Source organism: Quercus suber, unplaced genomic scaffold, assembly GCF_002906115.3.
Source record: "Quercus suber isolate HL8 unplaced genomic scaffold, Cork oak 2.0 scaffold_57, whole genome shotgun sequence".
Classification (NCBI taxonomy): domain Eukaryota; kingdom Viridiplantae; phylum Streptophyta; class Magnoliopsida; order Fagales; family Fagaceae; genus Quercus; species Quercus suber.
In genome coordinates this window covers 326,587-335,425 of record NW_027069522.1, presented here as the reverse complement: position 1 = coordinate 335,425, position 8,839 = coordinate 326,587, and positions in this window count along the sequence as shown.

The following is an 8,839-nucleotide window of genomic DNA, read 5'->3' as shown; positions in this document are numbered from 1 at the left end:
ACATTCGAGCAAGAAAAAATCTCTCTATTGGTTAGAGAGCAACGCTATGATGATACCTTGCAGAATGCACGAAAATTGTCACTTCCTTTTTGCATTCCAAGCTAGAAGGAGGCAAGTAAGTGAAGGCGTTATGGGCCGATTACAAAAGACAAAATTTCGTAGACTTGACAAGTCGCTTATAGAATGCCAACTACTAAATGAAGACTTTCCACTTCATTTAATAAGGGAAGGGGGAGAGAAGCGTAGCGGGCTTTATAAGACCTACCATTACATAAGCTGTCAATCACCACTTGGTTTCATCTCTTTGTTTGTTTTTTAAATTATTATCTTTTAGAATTGTTTTTTGATGTTCGAAAAAATGAACACCGTGTAAATGTTTGAACAAGTGATGTATAGTTCATAATACATTAATGGATTTTGTTTGGTGTAGGTTATATTCGATTTCAAATCCTTTACAATAAAACAAAAAAGCATTCCAATTAAGCTAACTATAATAAACCATAATAAAAATTGAAAATTTGGTAGAATCAGCATGACAAGTGACTGTATAATGGTTGTTGTTGGCTATTACTATATTAGTTTATATATATATATATATATACTTATTATAACAAAACTAACATGACATTAAACGTTTAACCAAATTGCTCAAAGTGAATACTATAATTATTGTTGTTTTTGTCAATATATCATATTTTTGCTGATATTTAATAATTGCATTTACAATTTAGTTCAACCATATTACCATCTTTCCTATTGTAATTACTAGTATTACTTACATATTAAAGGTGCCAAAATTGATCAACATGTACGCTATCCTCATCATTATTTTCTTTTTCTTTTTATAATTCAGTTGCTATGATAAATGAGAGAGGGGATTTGAATCATGTTTCTCCTTATAAAGGAGATTAGACGATGTCATCAAACTAAAAATCTTTTAACTCCTCGTAACCATTTCTATCATTTTGCAAATTAACGTTGTTTTCACTATTATGGTAGCCAGCATTATCTTCATCAAATCTGTCCCACTAATCTATTTGAAACTATATTATATATATATATTAATTTAAATATGTTGCACCAAATATTTTATGGTTTAACAGTACTTATCTCTGTTTTTTCTTTTGGCTAAAGTAAAGAACGTACTTATCTTCTTTGAAGATAAAATAATTTGACCCATCGTAGACTTGACTTGTGCATGCGTAACGTAAAGAAATTGATTTTTTATTCTTTTTCAATCAATTTCATTGATTACAATCTTTGTTTACACAATGTAATAATAGCTCGTGAAATTCTGTCACAAGAATATTTAGAAAGCAAATGACAAAAATTCTGGGAGAATAGGACGCTTCGGTGTAATGCAACTTTCTCAAAATATATTTTTATTGGCAACTTGCCCAAAAGTTTTAGCAATATCAAGTTTTTAAGCCAACCTGTTGGACTCAGAGCACTAAAAAATATATATACATATATATATATATATAATCAAAACCCATGTAAAGCATGTTGGATTATATAACTTTATCAATTTTTTTAGGGGGTTGCTTTTAAATTTATTTTTTGAATGCAATTTGGATTGAAAATTTGAAATACAATAATAACAATAATAATAATAATAGTAATGTAGAAGCTACTGAGCCATCAATGTCATTTTTGGCATTAGACAGCTAATTGTACATGCGTACACTCGAGGTGTCAGTAAAGATGCTTACATCTGAAGAAGGAATGATGTAGTAAACTATATGTGTCTCTAGAGTCTAGACTCTCTACAGCATGTCGAATGGTTTATGTCTCAGCACAGAGATTGAAAGGAAAAGGTGAAATGGTCTCCATGCTCTACAATGATATAGAGGCAGCTAGGATTCTAAGAATTTCAAGCCCTATGTTTGCCTTTATTTCTTACCTTTTTTAGTGCAAATGGGACTCCCATGCATCAACATATTATACAGGCTATTTTTGTCAGCAACACATTCGTGGCTATTTTCATGAAACTTTAAAGTGCAATAAACAGAAGAGTTGGAGAAGAGGAGAATGTGAATGATCGTTGTTTATCGTTTTGGTTTGTAATTGATGGTGATTCATGGCTAGATGGTTGACCAAACAATTTGGTAGCTCTAAGAATGAAGAGAGATTAAAGCGGTACTGGCATAGTTGCTCCAATGCTTAGTGGAATTAATGTTTTTTGAGTACCTCGATTTTTGTGAATGTAAGGAATGTCTTTTCCTAGCTACCTGCTTTAGGTTTGAGTTCTTCCATTTATGGATCTCTTCTTGGAGAGATTTACTTGATTTCAGTCACCTTATCGTTATGGTTAAAGTGGGTTTGTAATAAAGGGTGTAATTGTTCATTTTATAATCAAGATTTTGGGTATGTATCCATCGCTTCTCATAATATGCGATTAACGGTATCCAGATACTATGCTTGGTTATTTGAGCTCGAGCTTGTCCTTGCGCTGCACTCTTATACGCGAGCTCTAGCCACCAATATAGATACTCACCTCTTGTGCTCAAGGCCTAGTGTTAGTTTATCGTTATCAATTTGTTGGGCTCTAACTCTCATCTATAATTATGGTGGCCTTTGGGTATTGTGTTTCTTGTGCTGCGTTTTTTTTTTTTTTTTTCTAGACATGCGTCTGGCACTATTCATTATATATGAACAGTGATTGTAGGTTTATGAACAGTGCCAAATGCGTGGACAGTAACTTTTTAATTATTATTTTTATTATTTTCAGTTTTCAGCAAAATAAGTAGTATCCAAACGGACCCTATGTGTCTAGATTGTTCCTTAAGTCCTAATGAAACCTCATCTATAGTTATGTGTCTAGGTTGCTCCTTAAGTCCTAATGTGAGAGAGTCAAGGCTTTTTTAGGTAGCTAGTTGTTGTATTCTTTTTCTTTTTTGCCTTCTTTTTCTGCTAAGGAAAAAAAAGTAATATTGATATAAGCATAAAATGGTAGTCACATTTCCTTTAAAGTAGCTAGTTGTTGTAGTTAATAGATAATACAGGATTTGAAAATTCAATGACATTGATTGGTTTCCTTTATAAGAAAAAACTAGAATTTAAATCTCCTTCTACCACTTACTGCAACAATTATAAGTTTTATGTAAGCAATTCTCTCTGTGGTACTAGTGCAATGAGATTTATATTATTAGACCATATTTTAATTTTACACAGCTAAAGGGGTATTTGGTAATGTTGTTCTATTAACCTTATTTATATTTTTTGAAAATACGTGTGGATAAAAAAGTGTGCGAAAATACCTGTAATGTTGTTTAAATATTGAAAACTGTTGTTCTAGTTACACTACCAAACAACCCCTAGTTTTCCAAGAGTCTCCACTCCATAGCAAGACTCATCTCATGTTACATGATCATTATGCTACTTGAAAACTGTATTATTAAGAATAAAGATTCATGATTTTTTACTGGTTAAAACAACAATAAAAATATGTATGACTTATCTGAATCAGTTTAAGATTTAGTCGCGTTCAATTGATTTTTTGTTTTTTGTTTTTTGAAATATTAGAGGGATAAGTTAACTCAATTATTATAAGCAAAATTCATAAGATCAAATATTTCATGAACGTGTTTTTGATAATTTTAATTTTAATATCTTTAAATTTTAAGAAGTTGGCCTAATCATTCTTAAGGTCTCATATCATCTATGAGTTCTTAGATTTAAATTCTCTAATTATCTTGGGCTTTCCCAAGAGATTCCTTTGGTTAAAAAATGAAACTTCAATATCTTTTACCGATATAATGGAATTGTTCAAAGGTTAAGCAACTTACAAAGTATTCCTACCATGATTAAGACTTGTTTGAAGCTACAAACTACAAAAGGGATATGCATTTTGATAAGACCAATAAAAGCATATGCCGTGCGTTGGACTTGTGACCTCTTTGTAGGTCTCAATCAAATGTGCATACAAAGTTAAAAGCTCTATGATTAAGCACTTTGGTTTTTTGATAGATAAATATGATTGAGCACTTGATCTTAAAAACTAAGCTCCAAAAGCGTACAATGTTCACGCATGCCCAGAAAGGCCGTTCACGTGTTTGCCGCGTCTCTTCTCTTGTCCACCTATCGTGCCCATGGTTGGAGGAAAGTTTTAAAGTTAATTTAAAGACAAACACAAATTTTTATCTTAATATGATTATTACTTGTGCTAAACATGTCAATACAATAATGTGGGCATGTTTGTTTTCTTTTGATTAGGACTTGTGGATCACAGTGATTATACTTTGAACTGGTCAGAGAGAAGTATCCATAAAGCAAAAGGCCGTTTTGTTGACCATAATGCTACGCCTAAAATATGTATTAAGGACAAATCTTTAAAAAGAATTATAGTTAAATAATTAAATTTATCATTTTTTGATAAATTAATCTTTTGAGGTAATTTATCATGTTTTCTAAGAACATGGTAGATTATCATAATATCAAAGCATGTAAAATGTTATTTTTCCTTTGAGTTTAGTGAATATTAAGTTGTGGAAATTTGTCCATGCTAAATCTTAGCACAAACTAGGCAAAAATACAACTCTATTTGCGCTTAGTTCATTTGTGAAATGACTAGTTTGGTTACAATGACAAGGTTGCCTAGTTTATCACATCATTATATGTCATCCAAAAACATCCAAAAGATAAATTAAGCAACCAAGTTATCTCACAACCAAAAGATGCCACAGCTAGTAAAAATAAAATAAATTAAGATGCATATAGTGTAATTTTGTTTCAACTGATGATCGAAAAACAAAATATTATTCGTTGGTTTTTAAAGATTGGAGGGAATCACTGAGAAACACACAGTAACTAGTCACTGATCTCATTATAGTGGGGTAGCCTGCCTAATCAGAATTACAATGTGCCTTTGACTTCAAGGTGCTTTTAGTAAAGAATAATAACCCTTAATTAATGCTCCCTTCAATTAACAGAGAACATGTAATTCTACATGAAAGTGTTATATCCTTATGGTTACTACATGAATTCAGGGCGGGCAACATCTCGGGCCTTAGCCGATAACTAAGATATGGTCTTTTTATATTTATGTATTAATTAAATTAATATTTATTATATATTTTTATATTATAATATATTTTATTTAAAATATATTTTTCTTGCTTTTTAAGATGCAAATTGACTAATTAAAATTTTGTATTCAAGTTTTTCTAACATCTAATTTTCAATTGATAGTATAGGTAATGCACTTAATTTTTCTTGAGATATTGTCGATCTTAAATATGATTTTATTAATTTTAATTTTGAAAAACTTCTTTTTACAAAAGCAATTGTAATAAGTATTGTTAGTAAAATTCTATAAGTAATGCATGTATTTGGAAATGAATCTAACATTTTTGTATAATTTAGTATGTCAATTGGAGTACATTCTTTTATTTGTAAAATTCCTTTTAAAACTTTTAACTCTTAAAATAAATTTAAACTATCAGTATCATAATAAACATCACGTTTGAGAAAATATTCAAGTTTAAGACAGTATTTTTGCAAATTATCATCATCTAGTTGAGAGAGAGAAAGGCGGAAAGCAAGAGGAGAGAGAGAGAGGTGGAGAGCAAGAGTGCGAAAGAGAAAAGATATAAGTAAATTTTAGGGTTTGAGATTTTTGATTTGTTTTGATTTAAGATTGTTTTGTGGGTAATTTTTTAGACCAGATTTGCATTTTATCCGGTTGATTTTTTTATTTTTCTAGAGGTTAAGAATGATATTTTTGGGATAATTGATTTTGTTTAAATCAAAGAAATTTTTGGGGTACCAATGTTTACAAGAATGTTCCAAATTTTTGTTCTTTAGTCATAAGTATGTATCAGATTTTTTGGAATTTCATCTGAAACTTTTTTTTTTCCTACCCCTTCTTTTTCAAAATTTTGGGGCCCTTCTTCCATTTGGGGGCCTTAGGCAATGGCTTAATTAGCCTGGTGGAAGGGCCAGCCCTGCATGAATTGATTAAGGGCATGCATATAGTATGTTATGTTTGGTCTAGTGATTGATCATGTCATCACACAAATCAATATTAAAATGAAAGAATTTTTAACCTTTTGGGCAAAGAAGAAATAGTTAACCTTGGATTGCTAGAAATCTACATCTTGTATGGCAGAGGAAAATTTGGAAAACTATTTGTGTGATGCATATGTAAGCCCATAGAGGGCCTTATTTAGCTGACACACTAAGAATCAGTTTGGATTAAGGAGGTAGGGAAGGAGAGTGGAGGAAAATAGAGTAGAGTAGAGTTAGCTAAAATTAGACTAATTTTTGGCCAACTCTACTTTACTCTGCTTTTCCCCCCCCCTCCCCTCAATTCAAACGGATAATAAATTCTCCCATTGTTGACAAAAAGATTCAAAGCTAAACAAGGCCCTCTATGGGTAAGGACCGGTTGATATATATACATTTTCATCAAGGGTCACCATGTAATAATGCATTTTGAACATCTAATTGATGAAGTGATCACTTGTTAGATACAGTTAGATAAGGAGACTGTAGACCACAAGCTAGCTTCGCTTTTGGAGCAAAAGTTTCATTATAATCAAATCCTTCCATCTACGTATAGCCTTTGGCTACCAAGTGTGATTTGTAATGTTCAATGGATTTGCTTGACCCATACTTGATTTTATACTGCCATTTAGCTCCATTTGTTTCGATAGAAAATTTTGTGTAAAGATAGTTTTCCGTGTTTTCCAGTGTTTGGTAGTATAAAAATACGAGTCAAAGGAAAACTATCTTTGGTCAACATAAAAAGTATAACTTATTTTTAAAGATTGTTTTCTATTAATTTTTTTTGGAAAACAACTCTATCTCACGGCAAGCTAAATAGAGGAAGTTAGGAGATTGTTTTTCAACTCATTTAAAGTTGCTACCAAATATTGAAAAATGAAGTAATTTTATAGAAAATTCTTCTTGGAAAATTACTCATTTTCTAGAAAATATCGTTGCTGAAACAAAATAGTGCGTTACACCTAATGGCTTTTTTTACTTAAAGAAAAGGTTGTATGATATATTTTTCCAATATATTAATGGCTAATATTTATTTAATAATTATATTATTTTACATTACTAAGGTAAAAAGACAAATAAACTTTTTATTAAGGTTAGATTAACAAGTACTTTTAAAATATTTGTTAATGAATCATTTTTAGAAAGTTTTGATAATATAAAAGACTGTTTATTTTTTATTTTATTTTTTTTTGTTTTCCTATAAAAAATTACTAAAAATATTTTGTAAACTAATGTCTTGTGAGTATTTATTAACTTTTCCCTTTAAGGGTATATTAAACTTATGGGTATGCTTTAAGGGCCCTCAAATATTCCTCAAATTTGTTACTTATATAAAATATATTTTTTCACTTAAAGATGGTATAAAATGAGAATAAATTTATTTAGTATATAATAGATGGTATTAGCACGTGGGGTCAGAGACAGGTGTTGGATATCAACGAGGTCATTTTTCTGCATAAGTCATCATCAATTGGCCAAGCCAGACATTTGCCAAGAGTGATGTGGGTCTCCAAGTATCAAGGAAGAGTAAAAAAAAAAAGGGAGTTTAGGGAATCAAGTGGAGTTGAGTGCCTCTTCTCCCACATTCATTCCAAAACCCCAATTTTCAATCACAATTCAGAAATCCATACAAGACAACCATCTCTATTTTTTTTTTTTTAATAAAAGTTTTGAAGGGACAGAAGGTTGACCTAGAAGTCTCAATATTCTATGCAAGAAAGCATTAATAATTTCATCACCTTTCTCATTTCCAGCTTTTTCTTCATTGTTTTTTGTGCATCATACTCTAAAGAATACGAAAAAAAAAAAAGGAGTCGCACTAGGCCCAGCACTTTCACAGCTCGTGAGGTCACATTCTTGAACTAATTGAGAATAATGCTAACATTTTTCATTTGAATATGTCAATTATACCATTTTGTGAATTGCGATTAGAGTAATAATTACGACTAATAATACTAGGATCATAACAATTTTCATACAACATTAATATAACTTGTCTGTTATGGTTAGAGTAATATCACTTTTATCTGAATATATTAATGATATCATTTTGTGAATTGCGATTAGAGTAATAATTACAACAATATAATCGGTTGTGATTAGAGTCATACCATTTTCATCTTAATTAACCTTCGATACCATTTTTTTGTAAAATTACGATGAGAGTAATAATCACAACAAACCATATCAACAGTTACTAACATCATTATTGTTATTGCACATAGAAAATATAATGTGGGATTCAAGCCAACCAGCCTTTAGAGGTGCGTTTGATTGGTGATGCTATGAACAGAGCAATGGAAGAGAGTGAGGATTCTAACATTGTTTAAGTATTTTTCACATGCTCTCTTGGAATATTTTTTTTTCCAAAAAAGATGCCAATGACTCATTCACCACTATGCTAAGCATTGTTAATGCTTATATGCCCTTTGACCAACAAAGTAAAGAGAGGATGTGGCAAACTGTCAACACCCACTCACTCACACTTTTGGTGCTTTGATTCATTTAATTTAACCTAAAACATTACAATTAACAAGGCTACCTAGCTAGTAATTATCTCATTCCCTGTTGTTTGACAATAACATTAGTGCATAACACACAGTTTACACACACATAGAGTCAAATCAATTACAGAAAATTTGAGAGAGTTTGAATAGGCTAATGATATGTGACTCTGTTTTTTTTCTTTTTCTTTTTTTCTCTTACACCACCTTTCTACGTGTGATGCGATGCGATGCAATGGTCACCAGTGACGTTTTGACACATTGCCAAAGTCGAGGACTTATAGAAATTAGAACTGTTTAGGGATATTAAGTGGCGTGATTGATGCTTA